Source organism: Molothrus ater, chromosome 12 (genome assembly GCF_012460135.2).
Source record: "Molothrus ater isolate BHLD 08-10-18 breed brown headed cowbird chromosome 12, BPBGC_Mater_1.1, whole genome shotgun sequence".
Lineage (NCBI taxonomy): Eukaryota > Metazoa > Chordata > Aves > Passeriformes > Icteridae > Molothrus > Molothrus ater.
The window spans coordinates 6,632,642-6,657,761 of record NC_050489.2 but is presented as its reverse complement, the minus strand read 5'-3'; the positions used below and the strand labels follow the sequence as shown (position 1 = coordinate 6,657,761).

Here is a 25,120-nt window from a genome sequence, read left to right as displayed (position 1 = left end):
ATAAAGGGATTGCCCAGATGCCAAATTCTGGTAAACTGATCCCAAATGGGTTTGGGTGAGGAACAGAAGGCAGTATCTCTGATTTTCTGACCTGGGTTGGTTACAGTAAAAATAAGACTTAAAAAAGCTCCAATGGAGTAATGCAATAAATGGGAGAAAGCAAGAAATTGGATCCAAGATAAGGTGGTCCTTCTCTTTCACCTTGTGGGATCAGGACAGTAGTCAGGAGCAGGTTTTGCTGCATTTACCCTCTTGGAGCTGACTGGAGCTCCTGTCTTACTCTTCTGCACCAGCTGCCACCACCAGCTCCCTGACACTGGTGATGGGTAAATTTGTAGAATTAGACTCTCCCTGGCCAGTGTTCTCCTCAGTGGATGTGCCCACAGGTGTCCCACAGGGGGTGGTGATGAAGCACTGCTGAGGAGAAGGCTGTGAAATGCAGCCCTTGGTGGCAGAGCTGTACTTCTCAAGGTGAACACGTTCCATGAAGAGCTTTTTGCTCAAAGCTGGGCTGTGTGCAATGACCTGTGCATGGGCTGGTGAGGCTCAGCTCTCCTGATTGTGCTTGAGCTGCTCACCCTGACCCTGTGGGAACAGCCCCCGTGTGCTGTGTGAGCTGCAGCTCCCAAAGCCTTTCAGCTCCAAAACTGCCAGACCATTTTTCATTTTTGTATTGGATCATTCAGTCTTCCTTGCCTATTGCTCCCATTAGCCATGAGTGAGCTGAAAACTAACTCTGTTGTAGTAGATCTTGTTGGTAGTGCTGACACTGGACACTGAACTCTAGGGGATGAAGCCCACTTCTGTTTTTGATTGTATCTCCTACAAGGCGCCAGATATTTTCTCACTGTATTTATATAGCAGCCAATGCAAGTTTTGGAAAACATTTCCACTAACAGCAGATTTGGTTTTTATATATGCTTTACCTTTAGTATGTTTATTTAAACTATGTATGGACAAGGAAATATTCCATTAATCCCATACTGTGATGCTTTATTCACATCTTAGAAGCTTTTTTTTTTTTTAATTCAAAGTAGGGGGGTTTAATGTTTAGTTTGCTCTGATATTTGTTTTGTTTTCTTCTCTTTGCCTAGCTCTTCTTGCTATCTTTCATAAGTTCTCTTTAGCAGCTTTAATTTCCTTCTCTTGCTTCTTACTTTCTCCTCTCTATCTTACAGGTATACACTAGCAGTAGAAGCCTCAGTTGGAAGATTATCAGTGAAGAACATAGTTTTTAGGTCCTAGCAGAAACTTCATCACTGGGGGGGGGGGGGGGGGAAGTGAAGATTGCAGTTTGCAGGACCTTGTGAAACCCTGAGTGTGAAAAGTATTTAAGAATTTGCATTTGCTCTCTGACTTTCACTGGGTCTCCTAACCTGCACTCTGATGGCTTCCACCCTATTTTAAGCTTGCTGTATCACAGTTTTGTGCAAATGGCAATAAATGAAAGTAGCCACGCTGTTGTTGATGTGTTACAATGTCAGCAGATTTTGAGTGACTGTTTTGACGTAGACATCTCATATAAATTTCTATTTAAGTTTAATTGTATAAAAACAAAACCCCCCAAAAACAACAAACAGAAAAAAACCCTCCAAATGTCCCCCATTATTTTTAATACTGATATTAAACTATGATTGTAATAATTTTCTTTACCACTACTGAGATTAATGTGAAAATATTTATTCAGTGGAATTTTCTGAGTAGAGCTATCTTAATCAACAGTGCAAAATTCTCTTTGCCCAAGCAATTAATTTTTTTGATGGACATGTAAAATATGTGGGGTTTTTCTCAGTTTATACATCCTCCTCATGGTAAATAATGCCAAATAGATTTAGTATCTGGACAGACAAATTTTTCATTATCATTTGGAAGCCTGATTTAAAATATATTACTTTGAGAAATACAACACTGAGATTTTAACCAACCATATTGTGCTACAGCTTATTGTTCTGTTGCAGGGACAATGTATTAATGTTTATCGAGTTCTTTATGAATTTATATATGTTATATATAACCATAGTTTCCTTTGTGATCCTCTCTTTTATTAAGCTGGAAATTTATAATGGTGAATCTTAAAACTACTGGTCATTAGGTAGCATGTTGCAGTTTGGGAAATATTTTTTGTTTTGTTTTTAAGCTTAACGTTTTTTACTGTCCTTTCTGTATTTTCCCATGAGATTAAGGTCGTATTTTTTATGCATGTTGAAAAATATTCACTTATCAGTATGGGTGCAACTGTAAACAAGTGATAAAGTGACAACATTTACAACAGCAAAACTGACAGCATTTGCTTTAATTTTCTGCCATTTTTGTAATTATATCAATCAAGACCAAAACTAAAATGATATTTTAGCATGCTGTAAGAAATGAGGAATTCAGATCTTAAAAGACCATTACAATTAGCTTTGAAACATTCACCATTTTAACATAATTGTTTCATATAGCTTATACGTCTTCATTTACAGGCAAATATTCTGTTGATCTTTTATAAACAAAGTAGCACCCATCTGCTTCTTGAGACACTCCTGGCGCCTATTCATTGCAAAAATAATACATGTCCTAATGACTTCCACATATTTTGAAATCTCCCTTTTGAAATTGGTCTTGGCAGATTATTTGCAGGTACTTGAGTTGCATCTGTTTGCAATTTTGCAAATGCGGAAGACTTTAATGTTGAGCACTGCAAGAGGGCTATTTTAATCCTCAGATAACATAGGCTGTCATCAAAAGCCACATTTATCTTTTCGAAGGTGGGGCAAATGTTTAATGTTAAAAGACAGTAAAAGGTCAAGGTCAAGGCTGAGGTCTGAATATTTTCCTTTCATAAAATTGTGTCTTTTGTCATTTACTTCTTGCATTTTTTTCATTTAAGTTTCAGCTTAGCTTCCCATTGCCAAGAGGATGTTTTGCTGATAAAAATGAAAGATCAGGAAGAGAGTAAATCTGAAATAATTGTGAACTTCGCTCTGTTGTACTTATTATTACCATGTGGTTAGCAGCTGACCAACTTAAGCCGTTTTTATTTACACTACAAAACTGAGCAGCATTGTCCTAGCAAAGTACAACTTTTCTTTTATTTAATCACTAGACTTTGTTAAAATGGAGTTCAGGGTCTCCCTTCATCTCACAGAAGCAAGGAGGTAAGGTTGAAATGACATCCTTAATGTACCTCATTGGGCCTTGTTATTGCAGCACATATGGTACACTATGAAGGATTACCAATTGTTAGAGGACCCCTGCAAGAGTTGGGCACGGTGGGGGTGAGTTAAGGATGACATTTCAGCTTTAATTCCCCTCTTGTTTTCCCTATTTCCTTTTTACTGCTAACATTTCTTCATTTATTTATTTTTGAGTCTAAATTTTTGCCTCTTGAACATTAAAAGTCCTCCTCCTGCATGAAAAGGGGCTGGTGTTTTAACACAGAAGGAATTGGAGACCAAAAGCTTTTAGAAATGGTTATTTCAAGGCAGCCACTTTCTGTTCATGTTGTTGTGCAGTGAGAATAGCTGGAAACCCGAAAATGTGCCAAGGTTTTAAACACCATGAGATTTAGTGTGAAAAAGGACTGAGTGAATGTTTTGTGCAATACATGTTATTTTCATGTTTCTTGATTAGGTCTTTGGTTAGAAGAGGAGCGTGTGCTTATCTGTGAACTTTCACTCAAGTGCTCTAAAGTTTCTGCACTTACCAAGTTTAACAAAATGACTTTGAAACAGTTGCTTAAGAAGGTTTCCTACTGAGCAGCAGCCACCCACCTCTAAGGTGGAACAATAAAGCTATTTTTACAGCCTGTGGCAGAACAGGACAGGAATAAATACATCAACCAGATAAAATTGCTGTGAGAGCTGAGGTGGTGGGATGGTAGCGTTTAAGATAGCATTTGACCAGGGGTTACAACTTCAAAAGTGTCTCAGGGAACTACATGCCTGTGGCTTATATCTTCTGAAGTGTGTGGCCTTTTGGGTTTTGAGGTGCTTGAGCTACATTTTAGTGGGATTTAGGTGCCTGAATAAGGGTCAAGGGCTTGCAGGGCTTTGGGCTTCTGGCCCTGCATTCCATTTTCAAAAGCCCATTATGCACATCCCTTAAAATGTATCCCAGGGTGGTAAATTTAATACAATCAAAGCTCTGTGCACTACTGTCAGATGTTTGCTATGGCCAACCAGAATTCTGCTTTTCAGAATTAAATGAAAATTCAGTTTATAGATGCCTGGTTTCTCTCTATTATCTTGGCACACTGATTCGGTGCTGTCTTGTAGGATGTAGTGCCACCTCCTCTATCAGCATGCTGTCTCCTCATTATCATTTAATTATTTATTGTTTCTATTGCAGAACACTTGGGCCTACTCAGGGAACAGCTGTCTGTGCTGGGGTGGAGCTGAGTATTTGGGGAATGAGTAAGTAGAAGTAGTTTCAGTAGCAGTCAGGATGGAGAAGTTAAAGAGTCTTCTGTTTAGAAAGAAGAGATTGTTTCTTAAACTAGGGCATGGGGAAAAGCAGCAGGTTTGGGAGTTACTTGAAATTTTTGAGACAGAGAATACGGAGTGACACTGAAGGAGGTAAGAAAATGGCATTGCACATGAACTGTGACAAAGTAGGGAATGGCATCAGATTGAAAGGAAAGTACATAAAGTTCCACTTGATCCATTCAAGCTTAAATTGCCAACAACATAATTGGCAGAGGTGGTCTCAGGTGCAGGCAGGTGTGCAAAGCTCAGGTGGGGACACTTGTAGGAGGGAGATGTGGGTGTCAGTGACATAAACTTGGAAGAAGGCACATGGGCAAAAAAGAGATGCCCCAGTAACGAAGCAGGGATGGAGAGGGGGTAAAACACCCTAGTGTGGGACTGTACAGAAAATGAGATGGTAGGTGTGTTGTAGCAAATGAGATAAGGAACAGCTTAGCAACAAGAATGGTAAAAATATAGATTCTTGGAGCAATTAAGTGATCTTGGCTGCTCTCCTGCTGAGGCACTGGCATGGATGCATTTGTTAGATCTGGTGGGACAGCAGCACAAAGTGGTTATCTATTTGGGAGCAATTGTCATATTATTGTTCATATGCTCTGAAAAATGTATTTAGCGGTTGCTGCAGCCAATTTTCAAATGCTAACTTAGCCATTATCCTCACTTTTTATGGCTCAAAATATGAGTCCACATTATGGATTTGTGCTTTGAAAACCAGCAACTTATCACTACATTTTTATGGACTTCTACAACCCAATGTGTGTTGATAGCCCTCTTAGATTTTTTTTTTTTTTAATATCAAAATTGTCTTATCCTTATGGGGCCTATAATCTTTTCTCTAATCAATTCCCTCTTGTTTTCTCAGCCAAAAGAATCTGTATGATTCCTTTTTGGGGATATGCAAGAGAGGTTAGCTGAAGTTACTGGTCCTTACTCAATGCTCTTGAACCAGGTTTGTGCTGCCTGCTCTTCTCGGTCGTTTCTGTGGGCAGGAAGATATTGCCTGTTCTGCAGTCTCTCAGACACTCTTTGGTGGACACTTAGAACAGGGTGATGCTCTCCTGGAAATTTCTGAGGCCATGTGAATGCATAAGAGAGACAGACTCGCTGTAATGAGCTTCACTTCCTTTTTGCTCTTGTACAAACCGAGTCTCTCTAACCATTCTGCTTAACAAACAAGTCCTGTTCTCTTGCTTCCAAATTTTTATTGTCTTTGGAGGCATATTGATGTTCACCTGCCCAGATATCTTTACAGCTACTAATGAAAAAATACCTACATTAACAACATAGACACAAGTGCACCTTGGGATGAATGTATTATTTATAAAGACTTACCATCACACCCCTCACAGTTACATTTTATGCTGCTTGTGGGTGTACTCCTGTGTCTTGTTGGCAATGCAATTAGTTGCACTGTGGGAGATTCCCAGGTTCAAAGCCAGGCATGTAAAATCTATTTCACCCCTTTTTAATATGTGGGTCTTTTTGTAAACGAAAAGAAAAAACCCAAAATCGTGGCACCCCTTCACAAACAAAGCAGAATAACACTATTTGTGAAAATCCTTACAAAGTCAGATCCAGCCTCTGCTGCTGCTTTTTATACGTTACAGCTCAGCATAGTTGTACTAGGCCAGTACTGCTCTGCAGGTGGAAGTGTGAGGGCCATTGAACACTTTAAGTTTTTCCAGTGGATCACAATTACAGAAACATCTGTGCTAAATAACTTTGTGCAGATGCACTGTGAAAATTCAGTGTTCAATAGCCCTCAACATTTCTAATTTCTTACTTGTGGTGGTGTAGTTTAGAAGTTGCACATTGGGTTGCAGTATGAAGCATATTGGAAACATTTGTGAAGGGCCTTTGCAGAATGCTTATGCTGCAGTGAAAGTGCTCCCAAGCGCTTTTGTTTCTTTATTTAGACTTATTCCATTTGAAAATGGACAAAATGCATGCTAAGGATACTGTTGATATAATGCTGCGTGAGACAGTGCAGAGGTCTGGGATGGTTGGTTTGAAAAAATACTAAAATCAAAATTCTTTTGTTAAACTGGGTACAGAAGGGAAACTTGGAAAAGCTGAGTTTTAACTATTCAATGCTACAATGAGGTCATACCATTTGAAGAAGTTGAATGCATATGTTTCCTCAGGAAACATATTCCCTACCTCTGTTCTCTTTCCTCTAGGTGCTCTATATTAGAGCAGCAGAAACCAACTAAAATATTGAGGAACCCAGGGGCAGTTCTATGAGTGCTTTGGATGGTTCCAAGCTTAACTTCCATAAAACAACTAGAAGGTCTAAATGCAGGTAGTGTTTTGGTGCTTCCTTTTAAGGGGTTGGTTTAATCTTTAATATGATCCATGGAAATGCTTTAAACAGGGTCTGGATTCCAGCTTCAGTGGTGTCTGCAACACAGGAATGATTTGCTGGAATCTTTTTCCATGAGACAACCACTGAGGGACTTGTAGTGCTTTTCTCCTTCATCAGGATATCTATGAAATTGTCTGGACTGGAGTTAACTATCTATTTCCAATTTGAGCCTGGTCTGTTGGGATAGGCAGCAAAAGGGACAAGTTGTGCTACAAGTAGTGTGATATTTATCCTCTGTTCCTCATAGGCTGAGCTTATCCCATATCATGGCAGTCAGCCCAGCTCAGCAAAAGCCATTTCCACTTCATTTCTCAATGTCTGATTTTGCTTCCATTGAAGTTAATGGCAAAACTCCCACTGTCTTCAAGTGCAGAGGGATCAGATATTCAGAGAGGTTGGCTACACTTTTTATGCTTTCATCTACTTGGAAGTCAAATTTTGCACTTAACTTCTTTTGATCTCTTTGGAAAACTCAAGCTCTACTTATTTTCTCCCAACTATTTCTGTAGCTTGATGTTACACATTTCTGTGATTTTACTGGTTAGACGGAACTTGTTATTTCTATTTTATGTATTGTTTCATAGAGTAATTTCACTTTAATGACAGACTAGAAATTTGTTTCCCTGTGATCAGATTTTGTTGCTGTACTTTAAATCACTGCAACCTTCCTGTGGACTTAGGCTCTTGTTGACAAAGGTCATAATGACTGGCCATACATAATTATTTGTGTTAATGAAATACTTGGCTGCATTTATGGTCCATTCAGAAACAAGTATGAGTCTGATAGAGACAAATATGTTTTTCAGTGTGGATTTACATACATTTATGGATTAGAATCAGGCATTCCTCCTTTTATAGTCAGTGTAGGTTTAACTAGGTTAAAAGGTTTTCCTGAATATTTATCCAGACATTTCTTTTGAAATAAGCTTCTGGTTTAAGTTTTGCACAAATTAAAAAGTATACAAAAACTGGAGGAGGAGAGGAGAAGAGAGTTGAAAAGAAATGAAAAACTAAGTATATTTAAGTTTTAGGGCTTACAAACTCCCAAATTTCAGAGCTTTGTGAAATTAAAAGGTTAGCTATGAATAACCACAATCAAATCTTTTCTTTTGTCCACATTTAATTCAAATGAGATTGCTCCATATTGACTTCTAATGCTAAAAGGCCACCCATCATGGAATCCCTGCAGCCAATGAAGCAAGCAAGTGAATGCTTTCTTAAATGATGCTAATCAGTCCAGAGAGGCCTGCCCTCTATCCCCATCAGTATTCTGTAATTCAGATGTGCTGATAACCTGAAATTGAATGTGTCAGTATGCAGACATGTGAAGAAAAAAGGAAACTAAAAGGCAAAAGAGGCAGCTATAGAGACAATGCCTGTTTGATTTTTTTTTCTTTTAAGGGAAGAATAAAAGGAATAGTTAGTAGTTGTTCTTCAATGCTTACTGAGTGCTATACAGGAACATACAGAAAATTCATAAATAGGCTAGACAGCCAATTTCCAGATGGAGAAAAAATGAAAAAAATAAGTAAACAAAACAAATAAATAAAAAAAACCAAAAACAAACCACCCAACCTAACAAACCCTAGATGACAAAATAAAGTGTATTTTAGAAAGAGAATACCAACTGGTATTCCTAAAGTGTTTCTGTGTACCTAAAGATGTTCCAGTCTAAATGCTTGAAAAAGAGGGCTCTCAAACCCTTGTAGTATCCAGCAGAAGTCAGTTGCTACATCTTTTCTGCATCTTGATTTTTTCCAAAATTTAGATTTCAGCTGTTTTATATCACATCTGGTTTAAATTTTGAACAGACACTTTCATGTCAGATGCAGATTTTCTTCCAAAAATTATACATTTGCTGTTGTATTAGATAATGTTGTATCAAAAAATAGATCAATTTATAAATTTTTTGATGCTTCCTTCAACATAATAATTATGTAGCTTTCTGAAATAATTTTTGCAGAAACTTTGGTCTCCTTCAAGCCTGTTGTGCATGTGTAAGGGGAGGCACACATCTGAAGGCAGAACTGGGTCCTTTGTTCTTCAAATGTTCTGCTGCTTCTCATAATGTATGTTGAAGATGTTGCTTCAATTTGGATTTGACCCTTTGGGCTCGTACTCAAGTTCTGCCTCATATTTTGCAAAAAGGAGCATCGGAATATATGCTCTTATTGCATAGAAATGTATGATGTAAAAACTGTGTCATTTATGTTTTTCATTATGGGAAGTAGTGGAAGATCTTTCTCCTTTGACAGCTTCTATCACAAATTTATCAGAGAGAGGAATAATACTGGTGGTAGTGCAGAGTTGACATCTGGGGCATTGAGGGAAGATGTGTTAACTAAATTATACTGCGACAGTTTGCTTATGGGAGTCCTAGCGGGTGGTGCTGTTGAAAGCCATGTAGCTTTTCTTGTCAATGGCTTGCAATGGAGACAATGTCAGTGTCTCCATTAATAATGGGAAGTGGGGGCATCAGGAAGAAGGACAGCTGGTCTCAATTTAGTGAGTAGGTCAGCTGGCAAACCTGGGCAAGGAGCATGGTCTCTTGAACACAGAACAACCTACCAGGGGTGCTGTCAGCCCTTGATGCTGTTCCCAAGGCCTGGATGTGCTGTTGGAGGTGCATTGTCCAGCTGTGTGCAGCAGCTGTGCTGGGCCTGGGGGAAGCTCGGTGGCCGTGGGCTCCCCTGGCCTGCAGGTGAACAAGTGTGTGGCTGCAGGTGACTGTGGTGGCCATGACCCAGAACTTAGCATTGGGGAAGCTGTTGAAAAAGGAACAGTTCCCATCTTGAACCCATCTTGAATGTTATTATTTGTCACTCTGGCTGCAGTTATGGGGCACCTGCAGACCTTGTTGTAGCTACAACTGTTTGAGGCTGCTATGGAGCAATCTGTTGGGAAAGATGATTTTTTCCCAATTCCAGTTAAAGATTAGTATACTTTTCGGGTCTGACTGAAAGTATTTTAAAGGTTTTAGTAACTGCTTTAACTCCAGAGGACTCTGGTGTGCAGTATTGTGTTCCTCAGTGCGCCCTCCAGGTCTGGAGCAGGAGTGGACAGAGGCTCTCATGGCTGCCCAGCTCTGCTCCCAAAACTGAGCTGTGAGCAGGGCACCAGATTCCCCACAGCTGGTGGGCAGGTTCCCGTTGACTTGCATGTGGATGGCCTAATGCTGCCACCATTAGCCTGATTTTCAGTGTGCTAAGGACTGCAGCTTCTGTTAATCAGTGGGATCTAAGTGTAATTAGCGTTTACTGAGGGACCACTCAGATGCCCTGCTGCCATGGCTTTCCAAGTCTGTTGATGGAATGGAAAGAGACCAAGAACCAAACCCTGTTCTCTGGTCCCCTGTCTGTCACCAGGAGATTAGAGGCTAGCCTGAACAGGATGGAAATGACATCCTGAATTTTAATTATTTATCTGTGCACTTTTTTATATCTTCTCATTGCTTGGATATTTCATCTTATCTTAAAAATATTTATTTGAAATTGTCAGTGATCAAAGGCTGGGAAACAAAACTGAGCTGGATATGATTTTTTTTTTTTCTTTTGGAGGAAATTGGAGTGTCAGGATAATTCTAGTGTATGCAAACTTTACAAGATGAAGCCTATCCAAATGCTACATCCTTAAGCATTATAGTAGAAGATTAAAACTAACATACATATATATGATCAATTTTACCTACCATGAAAATTCAAAGATAACTGGTATATCTTGTTTTTAATTCAAATTAAGTGATTTTTACTTGATCATTTTATATACACACATGCATGCACTCCCTCACAAGCACACGTCTGTGTACTGAATTGATAAAGAAAGAACTCTGGTTAAATAATCCACTTTTGTCTGACAACGGAATCAGTTATAGAGGTGCAAATATGCAGAAAGCTATTTGGAAATGCATCCTCGTAGTTGTCAGGTTTTATTATGCAGGAAGGTGTCATGTTTGTTACGAAGCTGAGTGCAGATGGCAGAGTGGAAGAAATGGATCACTAATTTTAACAATGATTAATGAACAGAGATAGAAAATGAATTACATTGGACTATCGGAGGCAAGAAATATTTTTGAGAAAATTTTGACTCATCTGCTGTGCTGTTCTCTGTAAATTATTTTCTGAAATTCTATATGTTGTCAACAGTTGACTGCATTTTCCATTACTGTCTATTTCTGTTCTTAAGTACTTTTGTGTTATTAGAGATACATAATTTAAAAATACCAATACATTCCTGATTACTTAGAGAAAGTATATGGTAACGGTATGAACGTTCCAAAGGCTCTGGCCACAAATGTCCTGTTCTATAATACTTTCTAATTCTTCACACTTTTATTGCTACACTAGAAATACTTAGCGACATTTTATCCTCTTATTAATAAAAGGAGGTGGCGGGGATGAGGAATCCTTCTGTGTTCTTTGTAAAGTAAGGGAAAAATGTAGACGCAAAGTTAACAATAAAATGCAGCCAAGTGGGTTAACGTGGTTTTAAGCTTACAGTGCTGATTCCACCATTTGTGATTTCACAGTCTAACTGGGAAAAACATACACACAGCTGCTTTTTAAATTGCTACCACCCACGTGCTCCCCTCCTTCACTCCAAACTCTGCTGGTGCATATGTGCTCCCCGCGCTTCCCCACGCGCTCAGGGCCAGTCTCGCGCATCCCCGGCTGCAGGGGGAGAACGGAAGTTGTGCTAAGTTATCATTTGTTGTTTATCCTTGTTTTACAACCTGCTGAGATGTGCAGCCTCCCCAGCTAAGCAGAGCCTCTTGCCGTTGGGATTCGAGGGCTGTGTGGGGCTCGCCCGTCCTCAAAGGAGGATTAGTTCTGCTTGGAAAGAGCTGTGTCCTCACCCCCTCTTCCTTCCAGTGTTAAAATATATATTAAATAGAAGAGAAAGGCAGCAAGTGAAACAGAATTAAATGTTTCCATTGTCAATTAGGGAGAGGTTCAGAAGTTGAGGTAAAATAGGGTCAAAGGCTGGCTGGGTCTCCAGCAGTGCTGTGAGGTGATTGCAGGGGGAAGGGAGGGAAAAGGGTCTGAGAGGTGAGATGCCTCGTGCCCATGTTGCTGCCGTCTGGGAGGCATGCAGGTGAACTGTGTGAGAAGCCAGGGTATTCAGCAAAACAGTGTCTTGGTGTTTTTGGAAAGCTCCCTGGCATGTGTGCATAAAATCCCAGGATGATTTCACATCCTGGTTGCCTTTACATGGCATTGTGCTGACTCTCTCCTCTGGTCTCCAGGGCTGGACAATCTCCTGTGGTCTAGTTGTAGGTACTGGAAGGTAGAGGGTTGTGTTTTTGCTGTGTCTCTAGGGTGTCTGTTGTGTTGTTTTGGTGATCATCGTGCTGGTAAGCTTTGGCAATTCATTGCATGATGGTTAATTGCATTGCTACTACCTGATACTACACCCAAAGCAGAGCTTAGACCTCTGTAACAGGTTTTGTTCCAGGAAGGAAAGTGCCTCTCTTCCTATTTCACCTGAATTTGACCTGTCACTTCTCATTAACCATGTGTGGTAGGTGACTATGCTTCAGTCTACTGCCAAGACCTCCTCCTGTTGGATGCTTTATATTAACATGGCTGTCTGTACTTTCTGCTGTTTAAGGACCTGATCCTTTTACTTGTGTGAAGAGCTCATTCAAGAAATCTCATTGATTTCAAGAAGACTGTTTGTGTGCAAAAAAAGTGCTTGGCAGGATTCAGTCTCAGGCAAGCAGCTTTATTGCTAGAGTATCCTCTTCTCTGTATGCAAAATGATATCCTAAAGATTGCTTGCTGTTGTGTAAAAGAAAACAATAACTTCTGGGGTAGGTGTAAAATTATTCAATAAATTTGTACACTTTCCACATAAATGATCTCTTTTCTGCAACATCAGGCTCTGGTAGGAGACACATGTTCCCAATGAGATGTTGGGCTAGCAAGGAAATGGCAATTCCATGTCCATTGCCTCTCTTACAGGCATCAGGCTCAATCCTGCTGCTGCTAATTGTATGGCACTTGTGATTTTTAGCCTTAGGAGTTCCAGGAGATGTGTGGTTTGAGAACTTCAGACTCAAGTTTCCAGGAGCTTTAGTCATAAGTACAGGTCTATATGATACTCATGAATGATTAACTCTATCTAAATTGTGCTTACACTTGCAGAAATACCTGAAAAATACACTGCTCTTCAAAATACACCAGGGGACATTTTCCTATAGCATTTTGAGTCGTGGAATACATAAAGTTACCTGGAGTAATTTGAACTTTTATCATTGGTTTGCTCAAGATTTGTGATTCCTTCCATATTCTGTTTAAAGATGTGCCTTAACCTTGCTAGAAAGTGTTAGAGAAAATTTAAAGTGACTTTATGAATGGCTCTAACTCTAGGATTTTGCATGTAATTATGGTCCTGATGGGAACATACTTTAGAAAAACATCTACTGGAACAATACAAGTCCTGCTCAGGTTACATAGCATATGCTAAACACTGTGAAAACATACCCTGTGCTTTAGTGAACAAGGTAGAAATGCTCCAGGGAGCCAATTTAGAATGTGACTTAAGGCATGCATGGCTTTTTGTCTGTGCTTCTTTTGGCAAACTGGTGAAACAACAATGGTGGCTGGGAGTCCCTGGTAAGTCCCTGAGATTGCTGTGCCCAGACCCTCCTGAGAATGGGCAGTTGTCAGCTTTGGACTTTGCCTTTGTTTTAGAAAATTATTTTGCTCTCCTGCTTCTTTGTGTCTTTGCATGGCAGAGCTGAGTGTGGGATGTGGAACTTGGACAGAGGGACAAGGGAAATAATGAGGCTTTGACAAGCCACTGCTTTCCTTACAGCAATACTATTTTCCACCTTGGTAATAAACAGTTAAAATGTCTTTTTGTGTGTGTGTGTGTATAGGATCAATATATATGCAGTGAAGTGGCTGTGATCAATGTGCTGATTTAGGTTTTCAAAATTTCCTGTTTGATACTATAGTTCTACTTGAATATGTTACTATATATATATATATGACATGGTTTTGTACTTATTAAGACATGTTATTTAACTGAATGTTGATAACATTGCAGACATGAGGGTATGGGTGTGAATAAAAATCCCCTGTGGTATTTCTTAGACCTCAAGCGGCTCATCTTAATTTCTTATGGCATCTTATTAGTTGAAGCTAATGCAAGTAACCTTAAATAAATTTTGCTTCACTGTTATATAAAAAGCAGGAAGCACAATGAAATAAAGTGTTTTTAAAGCATTAGTTTTCTTGGTGTGACAGCTTATGTGCATAAACAATTGCAAAATATTTGTGAGACCGACACCTTGGTTATCACCATTATCTTTGACTTAACTTGAAATACTAGGGAAGAAGAGTTGGGTTTGCATTGACATTGATATTTTCCACTTGAGTGCTTCTGTCCTTATGTTCTTCAGGGAATATGCAATACTCTATTTTAGAACATTTGATACATTTATGTAATGTATATACATGCAAACTAAGGTGTATGTATAGCTGTTTCAAGTACAAAATATTGATACTAACATGAGATATACCATGATCTAGAGGATATCTAGGAGGCCTGTCATACTTCTATTACTTCAGGTAAATAACTGATTGACCTTTGTGGTGTGCTGATACTTCACTAATCAGAACCTGAAATCTGTATAACAACACTTCATTTACTTGATAGACAAAAGAACAATTGCACTTGAAGTAATGTGATTTCTAAATAGACACTGCCTGTCAAAAATAAATGCATTAGAAGTAAAATGTAGCTCAAGGAGACAATTAGCAAACAGAGGTGACACTGTAAACAGGTGCACCCATTATTCCCAAAGCTTGTGGCAATATATTCACATCTTTTAGACTGATGGAAGATCATGTGACAGTTTGGTGAATTATCTATCTGTATCATCTGACTGATGAAGCCTGCTGCAGTTGCAGATCATTTAAAAATGCATCTCACAAATTACATGGTAGCTGGGAAAAAATGCAGGTTTTTCTGAACAATGCTTTTCTAAAGCTATGTGCTGGAATACCTAATTTTTCTTTGAAAGGATGTAGACCATTTCATTATGCTATGTATACAGTCAGTTAAGGTTGTGCAAATTCATTACAATGTTTGTTAATCTATAAAACATTTTCTATTCCGGTTTTAGTGACATTGAATATTTTTTTATGTGCTATTTCTGAAGCATTTTTTCCTAAGAGCTGAAAGGGAATAACACATTTTTATATAGACTTCTTAAATCGCTACTTATCAAGGAAGATTTGAGATGAGAACATTTGACCTACATCTTTTTGTGGGTTATTGGATTTTTTCTACATAGAGAATGTAAAACAAACAAGAAAGGATCTATAAACAAACTCCCTCTTTCTTTCTCTACTAGACTGTGATGAGAGCAGTAACACTCATGAAATGTCCTCGTATGTGATATGGTGAAAACTGTCTCAGATGGTGTTTTGTAATTTCATGTACTAACTAGATAGTTAGGAATGAAAAATGCATTTTCCTAAGCTATCATTTCATAAGTATTTTATTTTTTCTTCTCTTTAAAACTGTCAATTGATGATTTTTTTTCTAGAAGTAGAATTGAGTTGTGTATGAGTGGATAGTTGTTGCTCCTGGTGGCAATTAGGCTCCAACACCTTAACAACTCTTCTACACTCCAGCACTCCCTTAACACCTGACCATGTTATTGTGTGGGGTTTTTGGCTTGTTTGGGTTTTTTTAAATTTTTTTTTAATTGCTAGAAATTTTGTTTATGGTATCGTTTGGGGCACTCCCATGGAACTACATACACAACGAAATTGTCTTTTGTCATTTGGCACATACCTATTCCCAAAAGAGGTGCTTCTGAGATGCCCCAGAATTGGTGATTTTGATTTTCCCCTTACTGTTCCATACTAAAATCCTGCAGGTGACACCTATGCCTAAATGAACACAAGTGAAAAAATAGTTTAAATCTTTTCAGCAGTTAAAAGGGCTTAGGCCTGCAAACCCTTTAACTTTTGTTACTAATTGCACATAAAAGCCATAGAAGCGCAGAGGAGAACCATGAAATAGTCCTGCAGATCTTAGGAAGACACTAAGGTTGTTCATTTTGAGGGTTTTCTCTTCAGTGGCTGAAGAAATGGCCCCCTGAATGTTTTGAGGCTGGATTGTTCCTGTAGGCTGGTCCTGCCCTGAATCTTTGTGTACATGTTAGCAAAAAGGTTCTGCTCTACTGTTTGTAAGTGGCCTTCAGATGCCAGCCCTCATAAAATAATGTGTTTATCAGGAATGAATTAATCTCTCCCGGAGGCTTTTGGGGAAGTTGTTTTGATGGGGGGCTGCTGTCAGTAGCCCCTCTTAGGCTTGACCCAAAGGGCTTGTCCTGCAGGGTGGGGGAGGATTAAGGGGAGGGATGAAGGACAGGTGAGATGGGCCTGCACTGCCCAAACACAGCTGTTGTATTCCTTTGTAACATCTGGACAGCAGAAGAAAATAATTGTGGCTGTTGTCAGTGTTGATATTCCAGTGATTATTGCAGACCTGCAAGGGCCATACTTTTGCTTTTTAACTTGTGTTTTAGTTTATACTGCTTCCTCTGACATCTTTGAGCTGTGTCTATAGCCTAAGCATGTCAATGCAGATCACTCCAGAGGAGTTTTGTCTGCTTAAACACAAGTAAATTTGGATTATGGTTAGTCTTGACTGGCAGATCTCTGGCAAAATTGTTGAATTGGAACCTGTCAGTTTTGACTGCTTTTATTCAGGAATGGATGGATTTGGATAGAATTTCCTGAAATGCAGTGAGGGGGCAGGACCTGTGCTCTCTGAGGAGCTGTTCAGGGCATGGCTGAAGCCCTCATCTGCCTTTTTGGCATGGCTTTGCACAGAGGTGTTTTTTCCTGGCCAGTGAATGCTGCTTCTGAAGAGGAGCAGCTCCAAGGGCAGTGGCTGGGGCTGCAGGCTGTGCATGGGTGAGGTGCCAGCCCAGAGCCTCAGCCTTGCTGTGCTCCTGCTGCCCCGTGGGTGCAGAGGGAAAGGAGAGTGATGGGGGGTGTCCTGCTGGGTTACTCAACTTTCATTTTCATGGAAGCCCTCATAGGATTGTGATCTCTCTGAAATGCAGAGGGTGGGCGAAAAAAAAACCTCAAACTTTTTGCAGGACAGGAAAATATTTCCCGCCCAGCTCTTAAAGGCTTACCCAGAGAAATTTTCTTTTGCTTATATTTTTCTTTAATGAGTCAAGCCCCTAAAAATGTATTATTTCATATTCAAAGTGACATTTTAACATATATTTGCCTGACAATATGACACACATATTGGTTTTAATGAGGGCCTCATTATAAAAAAAAATGCATCTACTGAATAAAATACAAAATATTTTCACCTAAATGTTGCGTAAATTATTCAGAAACAGTGTTCCTTTGACAGGGATGTGTGAGGAGCTGGGGCTGCCATTGTCTGTAGTACTCCTGATCTCTGGGTAGCTGCAGGACTCCCACCCACTCCATTTGCTGGCACAGCAGCTTCCCCCAGACCTGGCCAGGGAAGAGCTCAGGCCCTGAGTGCCCCAAGGTCTGGGACATGGACAAGCTGAGTGTGGCAGGGACATGGACAGGGGCACAGACTGACCTTGCCCTGCCTCCTGCATGTCCCCAAAACTGGGATCTCTGGCAGGGAGGAGACATGGTGACAGCAGAGGTTGTTCCTCTGTTTGGGGGGTCCATGAGGGACCACAGCAGGTAGCAGGATCTGCTGCTCAGAATGCCCAAATCTGAGCAGAAGCACAGAACAAGGCTGCTGCACACTTGCTTCCCAGTCCAGGCAAAACCAAATGTATTCTCTAACAGTTATTATGAAATATTTCAGACGTCAGTATCCTCACTTAGCCATCCCTGACATCCCATCCTGTGCACTCTGATACCATCCCTGCAGCAGCTGCTGGCTTTAGTGGGTGCAGCTTGGGATCCTGCCTTAGTTCCAGCTTGTGCTCTCTCTTTTTTTTTCTTTTCCCCTCCCTCCTCTTACTTTTTGCCTGAAAAAAAACCCCAAACCACATGCACATATAGCACAGAGTTAAATTTGGGTTTTCTTGGCAAGGGTTAATAATCAATGTAGATCTTAACAAAGGAGATGCTGCCTTATTATACTGTGAAACTTTTTTTTCTTAACTGTCAGTGAAGCAGTACTAATTATTACTCCAGTGTAAATGAGGTCATTTCCTATTAAGAGAACAAAATGCTTAGCCTTGCCTTGCCAATTCATACCATCTATTTTTCACACATACCCAGCTTCTTAGATTTTTTTTTCAAATTTTGATAAAATCCATTCATTTGTATTAGAAAAGTGTAAACCATTGCAATAATAGTTGCCCATTATTATCCAGATGAGCTTTTGTAATGTGTGGGTTGTTTGAATACCATGTGTTAGCTATGGAACAATTAGCCAGCTGAATGGTTCTTTAAAACAATCAGATACTTTTATCTCCCTGAAAAAATACATTCCTTGGAAGTGTACTGTTTAACTGTAAATTCTGAGGAACATTAAACTCTCATTGCAAGTAGTACTTTAGGATATATGTTGATCAAGGACAAAAAGACATCGAAATATCTTGTCTTCGTGTTTTCATTTTTTTATGCAAGCAAAAAGATTTAAGGAATATTGTAGCAAACAAAGGGTAATTGTTTTAGCCCAGATGTTGCTTTTGCACAACAAGCAGGTTACAATGTTCCCACAGAGCTGATGAGCCCAATCAGTGAAATGATTAAAAATTGATTTTGTCCCTGTAATTACAGTATGTAAACTACTTAGCTTGGATTGCAAAGGAAGTGATTTTCTAATTACGTATATACTCTGGTGTCTAATGATTGGTTTTTTGAAGTAATGAAGAGAGAGCCCTAACGACTCCTTGGTGCTCTGTTGTTTAAGAAAGACCATCTTTAGAGTAAGCAGCAACAGACAAAGAGTTTAAATTGAATTTTCAACACTGTTAATGTGCACATGGATTTGTTTATTAAAGAGACAGTAGCATAATTTGATTGGTTGAGAACATCATAGCTTTTTTATTATGTAATATATTAAGATGCATGTGTCATGGTATAGGCACGGAGGTGATGGAAACATTTCTTTGTACTACTTTAAATTCATAATGCTTTCTTACAACTCAATCAGATTGCCACAAATGTCTGTTCATCCTGTGCATCCAGAACACCAACAGGAACTGAGCACAGGTATCCAATTTTCCTCTGAGCAAAGATATTTTTCTTAGAGGTGGAAAGTAAGTTGGCCCTTTTTAAGCACATGCATTGGAACTAAGTGGGCAGAGGTCTGAGCTGGCTTTTTACACTCTAAACAACTCTTTCCAAGGGAAGAAGCCCAAGTACAGACAAGCCAGTGCCTGGGATGTTTGTGGGCACAGTGTCAGCACAGATCAGGGCAGGGATTTGGGGTGTGGGTGCTGGTCTGCAGCCACCTGGGGCAGGCCAAGGGTGCCAGCCGGCCTGGGGTGTTTTCCAGGGGAGCTGTGTGCCAGGCCCTGGGGCATTCCATGGGGCAGACACTGTCCTTAGGGTCTGGCACTTGCAGCAGCTACTGGAGACCTCCTTGCTCTGCAGAACTGGGGCAGGAGGGCAGCAGCTCCGCTCACAGGGGCTGATGCTCTGGGACACCCCTTGGTCCCTCCTTCTCTGTCTCTGGGGACCCCACTATGGCAGTGGGCAGGGTTCTGCCCCCAGTGTGTCACTGCTGGAGGACAGCACAGCTGCAGCCCTGTGGAGCTCCTGCTGACTCCAGGGGAAGTGCTCCTGCATCCATGTGGAGCTCCTGCTGACTCCAGGGGAAGTGCTCCTGCATCTTCCCAGGGCAGGAGGTGGTCCCTGGGGCTGCATCCACCCCTTTCCCAAGGCACAGTGGCAGGTGGAGAGGCACAGCACTGGTACAGGGGTCACTAGCAGTGATGCTGGACTGGTCTGCAGCAGGGCCTGATCCAGCCGCCACCAGGTTAAATGATGTCCCTGACTTTTGGGGCTTTGGATGAGGCCTGAGCATGAAGGGCAGGAGCAGCACCATGATGAACTGATTAATCTTGTAACCAACAACTAGTCCTGTGTAGGTACCCAGTTTGTGGTGATTGGGACTGGGACTGGGCTGAGGGCTGAGCCTCATCCCCAATGAGCTGCAGCTGTGAGCAGCAGGTGAGCAGCACTGACAGCAACGAGCCATGGAGTGCCCAGGGGCACTGAGCAACACCAAAGGGAGCAGAGGGCACCCAGGGGCAGGGCATGGACAGTGAGGGGCACCCAGGGGCAGGGCATGGACAGTGAGGGGCACACAGGGGCAGGGCATGGACAGTGAGGGGCACACAGGTGCAGGGCATGGACAGTGAGGGGCACCCAGGGGCAGGGCATTGACAGTGAGGGGCACACAGGGGCAGGGCATTAACAGGAAGGGATAAAAGGCTGGGCTAAAGAACAAGAAGGGCAGTTGCTTGCAGCCTTCTGAGGTGATTTGGTGTTACTGTGTTTGGGCAGACACCTGAAGCCTTCTTATGAGGTAAGGTGTTCCCCTGTTTGGGGAATGTTTAAAGCCTTCTGGAATTGTATGGTGATGCTCTGTGTATTGTGGCCATCTCAACTGCAATGCATGCTGTGACAGTCCTAATAAGGACAAGTTAAGGTGGTGTTAGTGCCAAAAACCACAGAAAGGTGGAAGCTGCACAAAATAAATGTAAACTGAGATGTCTGAAGCAGAAGCAAGTAGAAAAAAACCTAAGGAGTTGAAGAGAGTTGTGCCTCTGATAAAGAACTTTTGCAAACCCCTTGGCTCCCCAGGAGTTAAAAGGATGTGCATTCCTGTTCTCTTTGCTGTCTCTTGCTTACTTATATCAGGAGGGAAAAATGAGAGCAATAGTTTGTTGCGTGATCTTGGCGATGTAAGGGAGCTTCCCTGAAAGGATGTTAGATCAAACACCACAGATTTGCCAGGAGATGTGGACAAATCCTGTCGTGGTTAGCTCTGAATTTTTAAATATTTTGTATTTTTAGGCAGATAGCTTTATGTATTGGAGATTTCTGAGGGCATGGGCAGGGCACACACACACAGGAGGAAGGTCTGTAGATGGGGACTGGTACATGGCTGGGCAGGCTGTGGTGCCACGGGTGGAAACCGTGCCCCAGCCTGAGAAAAGTGGTGTCAGCTCTCATGTTTTTTGGGAACAGTGGAAAAATACTGAGATTTATTCCAGCATCCTGCTTTAGGGACTGTTTATCTCTCTTCACTTATGCATGTAACTCCCAGTGACACCAACTGGACCCTTCAGGCCCCATCCTGCATTTATGATGAATGCAGTGCTCACATGGAGGCCTGGCAAGGGTGTCCTGCACGGCTCCTGGGCTGGCTTTGTGCTGTCATTGAGCCTCTTTCCCTGCCTATCTCTGTCCCTGCATCTCTGATGTGCCCAGGGTGAGAGCAGCTATGCCAGGGCAATTCAAGAGGCCCTCAAAAAGCAGCTGATAGGGAATAATTATTTAAACATGACACCTCATTCCATCAGAAAGGGTAGGCCGTTTACAGAGGGCCTGAGCCTTGTCTCCTTGAGATTAGCAGAGCTGTAACATGGACTTGAACAGGAATGGGATGAGCTGCTAAGAGCCACACAATGAAGCCTTTTAGCCTCAGCATTTGGGGAAAAGTCCTGTTGTGCAGAATAAGTCCATGCTCAAGCTTCTGCTTTCCCTTGCTGTGTGTTAGATTTCCATCTGTAACCTGCAGAAATCCTTCTGGCCCCTGCTCATCAGTGGGATGAGATTACTTTCTCCCTTTCATGTCTCTAATTCATTTCAAGGAATGAGCTACAAAAGCATGTTTTAAGAATGAACAGAAATTGTGCTGTCGTACCCTAGTTATGTCTCACCACTACTTTTTTGTCGTGCTGTTTCTGAAGATTTTTAGGGTTCTTTTTCTTCTCTAGGGGTGTGCTGGATCACTCACTGAGCCAAGTGCAACTGCACAGCAGTGCTGCTGTGGGAAGCTTACTGTAATAAATTGGTCTGTAAGGATTCATGGTGCCATTTTTTAATGCCAGGGAGTGTATTAGACACTGGTAAACTGGCCCAATTTGACCTAAGTGGAACTGTCTTAATTTGTTTCCAGGCAGCTTGCTGCCTGTACCTTTTAAAATATCTGCTTTACATAGTCAGTGTCAAATGTGTTAGAATAATATTAGCACAGGTAAGTAAAATACCTTTTTATAAGGCTTTAAATCATTTCTGTTACAGTTTAATGTGTAAAGCTACAGATTTTCCCAATTTGTTCGTAAGGTTATGTATCACAGACCTTAAATCATTTAAGGTTTTAAACCTGAGGGGTTCACTCTCAGTCATGAACTGGAAAGCAGATTGCAAGAGACATTGACATGCTGATCAATGACATGAAGCCTCCAAACAAATCAGTACAGGACTTTAAGAGATGAAGCCTTACTATGTTCTGTCTGTCATCAGAATTTATAAAGCATCTTAGTGAAAGCCCCTTGAGAATCATTCCTAGAATTTTGCAAGTCATGAGCGTGTATGTAAAAGCTGAATTTTTTTTACCACAAGTAGCCTTGTAATAGCATAGCAAAAATGTGCTCTGTGATGTTGGTGTAGGAGTACTAAGAACCTGTTTAGTGAGATAACATCTTTTAGAAACCTAACAGTTTATTATCTTTGTTTCTGTTTGTTGGCTTTTGCGTTGAATAAGCTGCAAGTAAGCACTAGAAAGGTATATCTTCAAGAATTTAAGACATCAACAATAGCAGAAATTCGAGACAAACAAGCTGTCACTGTTTTTAGGTGGTGTGCAACTGAAAATGTTGGATGGGACCTATGTTTATCTGCAGCAGTCCAGGAATTTGCTCTTCCTACGTGCTCAAATATAGTAACTGAAATTCACTTACTTAAATTCTAAAGTGTTATGGGCCTTCATAAATGGGATCTGAATCCTATCTAGATGCAATTTTATGTTTAGGAAGACCAAATCTGATGACAGAGGTTTCCTTTACTCAGTTACAAACTGATTTTTATTCTCTTCAGTCAGCATTGTAGGTGCGTCTCTTGACTTTTGCAGTGGTTTTCTTCTCCTGTAGCTGGGTTTGCCCATTGATATGGGGTGCTGGCTTGGAGTAATGCCTTGTACCTGCTCACCACCCATTCAGCTCAATAGGAAAGTGTCTCATGAGAGGACAGGCTTTGATGTTCAGGGCTTATAATTCAAATTCAGAGATAACTGGCAGGTAAAACAAAACTGGACATGAGGAGAGAGCAGGGAAGAACGTGTTCCTAGGTATGATTAACAATGGGAATGGCAAATCAGGTGATTACTGCAGGATAGTTGGTGCTTTGCTGTGGAAATGTGAGTTTTAAAGAAAGGGCTTGAAGCTGTAATTGGAGTAATTCTCCTGTGTCAGCAAAGTTGTATGGCAGAATTATCACTTGGAAAAGGCTTTGAAACACGTGGCAAAGCCTGGCTCAGTCTGCAAGCGAGGAGGGAGGCAGTGGGATTTGGGAAGCCTTATGGTGCACCACCACAGTGGCAATGAGCATCCTGTGGTTGGTGTGGTGGGAAGCAGAGGGGGAAGAGGAGGAGGAGGAGGTGGGGACAGAGTGGGACACTGCAGGAACACCTTGCACTGGATGTAATCCTGACAAGGTGGAGACTGCAGAGACCAAGAGAAGTGTTGTATCAGTATTGCACTAAGGGAGGGCTGTGCTGCTTAGTAGTGAACTTCTGTTTTCAGAATTATTTCGTGCTGTTTTCATTATCAAGAGGAGCCCTCAAAATTGTTGTTTGCCCTTCAAGCCAACAGGCAGCGTTGAGCAGCAGTCTGGTGCTGTTGGTGCTGACTGATTTAAACCCAATGCTCCTGATGATTTCCCCCAGAAATGAAGGCTGGAATTTTGTCCACACTGCCCACCATGGCAGCCCTCAGAGCAGTCAGTTCTTCCCTGGGCAACCAGTGCTGCTAAGGTGAAGCCCTGAGGCTGTGGTGCTGGAACTGTGGTTTCAGAGCCTGCTGTTTGAAAGAGTTGGGTTGATGTAGATGTACAAAGTGTATTATTAGGAAGTGACCTTTAATTTTATTTGTTAGACATTCATAGGAATAAACATAGTTAGAATTCTCAGTCATAAATTCTTCAGATTATAGCTTGAGTCGAGTGAACTTTATTTTGCTCTAAGAACGCCCTTTGTTTTTGTCTCTATTTTGCTTACTAATGTAATGGCCCTAAATTCACTACTGACAAATATCTTGGAAGTATTCTGCTTGGCTTTTACTGCTGGCTCTTATCTGTTTTAAGTAGGGTTTATTAGATGAGATCATCTACAAAGGACTTATTTCTGTTATAAAATGGAATTAAAAAAAAGTAAAAATACAATTAGTAGCTGTTCTCTTTTTACTCAGTTTGAAAGATTAGAATATCAATGTCAAAGAGAATAACTGGGTTTCTGGAGTATGCTATGCAACTTTTGTTTTGTCCTGTTTTGTCCTCTTTTGCTGTACTATCTAGGGGAAAGGATCAGAAGAATTTCATTCTGTTCCTCATCATTATCTTGAGAGGAGGTTTTCCCTCTCAAAACAATCCAGAACTGAAAGAAGTTTTCATTTCCAAATACGAAATGACCACCAAGCATGTACATTATGAAAACTAAAAAATAAAATGTGTTAATCCCATTAATATTGTAATTCTTAATGCTCTCTGCTGTCCTGTAGATTGCCTGCTTGAAGTGGCATTGTAATATTTTAATGTAAATGTCTGATTCAAACACTGAGTTTTGACATATTAAATTTCTCACAGGTTTTATTTTTCCAGTTGTGACCTTCAGTACCTGTCCTGTGTCTTTTAAGAATTTCCTCATCCAGGGAACAGATTCATTGGCTTAAGAATAACTGGTAAGAATACTTATATTGTTCTCATAACATTTTCTTCTGCTTATGGATCTGAGTCTAGCTTTGGTTTTCCAATTAAAAAAAAGTAAAATGAGATACCTAAATTAGATTTTTAAATCTGTTCTTGTGTGTTTTTTATATCTTCAAAAATATTATCTTTATGTCTTGCAAAACTTTTTATTGTAGCTCTTTCAGGCTGTAGTGAGCTACAAATAAATTTTTTTTCGAGAAAAAATTCTGCTTGGTAAAATCATGAGCATTCATCTTCATGCAGTTGATATGTAATAATTGTGTTGGGGATGAATCATCATTTATTACTTTATCATCAGACTGCTGATTTAAAAAAAACCCATGACACTCCTGATTAAATTAATTTTATCATTTTTTGTTTTTTTTTTT

At 40.6% G+C, this 25,120-nt stretch overlaps 1 protein-coding gene across 1 annotated transcript in view; it reads left to right on the top strand.

Moving 5' to 3' along the window:
* The window catches only part of ZNF536 (zinc finger protein 536), a 344,488-nt gene that overhangs the window by 30,530 nt on the left and 288,838 nt on the right, over nt 1–25,120 (top strand). The window contains 1 exon segment of the mRNA XM_054516149.1: nt 24,630–24,724. The gene's annotated coding sequence lies outside the window, so the exon portion shown is untranslated.